Source organism: Elephantulus edwardii, unplaced genomic scaffold (genome assembly GCF_000299155.1).
Source record: "Elephantulus edwardii isolate Elephantulus edwardi_28Jun2011 unplaced genomic scaffold, EleEdw1.0 scaffold01156, whole genome shotgun sequence".
Taxonomy (NCBI): Eukaryota; Metazoa; Chordata; class Mammalia; order Macroscelidea; family Macroscelididae; genus Elephantulus; species Elephantulus edwardii.
Window position 1 is genome coordinate 10,041 of NW_006400906.1, and position 1,850 is coordinate 11,890.

Here is a 1,850-nt window from a genome sequence, read left to right on the forward strand (position 1 = left end):
TAGATAAAACTAATTAGTTTTAATAGCTTTTAGGAGGGAAATTTAAGATAATAAATGCTGGAAGATGCCAATAATGAAAATACTGAGAGGTAAATAATACAAAGTAATCTGAAAAAGAGTGTTTGTCTGTAGGTGTCTGTTTCATATCATAAAAATATTTAGCAGTTAAAATTAACTAATAATGTTTAGGAGCCCGGAGGGAAGATGGCGTCGGCCACTCGCTTTATCCAGAGGCTGCGGAACTGGGCATCCGGGCAAGACCTGCAGGCGAAGCTGCAGCTGCGTTACCAGGAGATCTCCAAGCGAACCCAGCCTCCACCCAAGCTCCCAGTGGGCCCCAGCCACAAGCTCTCCAACAACTACTATTGTATTGCACTCGCGATGGCCGCAGGGAAGCCATGCCCCCCGTGGTCATCATGTCCTCCCAGAAGGCACTGGAGTCAGGCAAGCCCGCAGAGAGCTCCGTGACCGCTGCTGAGAAGAAGGCAGTGACACCAGCCCCTCCGATGAAGCCGTGGGAGCTGTCCTTGGACCAGCCCTACTTGTGACCCTGCACCCCGTGCCCCTGGCTGTGCGCTCAGGACACCCGACTCTGCTTTGCCTCTAGGATTGTGACCTAATTTATGAGAAATACATCGAGCTCCATGAAAAAAAAATAAAAAATAAAATAAAAAAAATTAATAATGTTTAATAAATAAACATCTTTAAGTACACAACATAATCATTCATTATTTAAGACAACATGTATTTTAAAAAGTATATCTTTATACATAAATTATCTTCACTTCACATATGTTGTTGTGTGCCATCAACTCAGAAATTACATTAAGCTGACCCTCCTGCAGGTTTTCAGGGCAGTAAATCACACAGGAGGAGATTGCTTATCCTTCTGTGGAGTAGCTGATGGATTTGAACCAAGTATCATCAGGATTGCAGCACAGATTCTTACCACTAGACCACCAGTGCTCGCTCTATCATCTATCTATCTATCTATCTATCTATCTATCTATCTATCTATCTATCATCTATCTTCTAAGGTTTGTTTTCTGGGTTTTGGTTGGGACTTGGGAGAGGCTGTTGTTTGAAACTGGGTGTGAGCTCTGGTATTTAAAAAGGAATTTGGACCCCAGGCCTGAAACCCTTAGGCCTTGTTTTTAATTGTTTTCAGTCAAACATTCTTCTAAGTAGAATAGCACTGGCCCTGCAATTTTCTGTGCAAAGACAACTGGTGGCTGCTGTGAGGGTAAGCATTATAAAGCTGATGTGTCAAATGCTATGATGTTTACCTGTGGCAGACAGTATTTGGTGGAGCTCCTGATTTAAAACAGGCTTGGAAGCAGAAGTGGCATCCACTTCCAAAATTACTTGCCTCCAGGAACTCTATGAACTTAATAGAAATTATCAAAGTTTCTCATGTTCAAGACTTTTGTTCATAGGGTTGCTGTGAGCTGTCTATGACTCAATGGCACTTAACAACAACAAAAATGATGTATATACACACACACACACACATATACATATAACTATATCCATAGTTGTAGAGTGGCTTCAGGCCTTTTGTTCATAGGGTCGCTATGAGTCATGTTCAACTTGAAGGCAAACAACAACAACAACATACATATATACACCTGTGTGTGTGTGTGTATAGATGTATATAGATATACAGATATAGATAGATAGATACACACACATATATATACATATACTTGTGTACATATACACACATATAACTATATGTTTGTGTGCATCTGATTTTCTATGTTAAAGAGAGACAGATAGGATGAAAGAGAGAAAGAGACTGTCAAGAGACAAAAAAGAAAACCAAATATGGCCATTTGATGAATATCTGA

The 1,850-nt window shown here is 40.5% G+C and overlaps 1 pseudogene; it reads left to right on the forward strand.

Annotated features, from left to right (window-relative positions):
• The first annotated feature begins 204 nt into the window (after window positions 1–204).
• On the forward strand, window positions 205–548 carry LOC102861757 (annotated as a pseudogene).
• The last annotated feature ends 1,302 nt before the right edge of the window (window positions 549–1,850 follow it).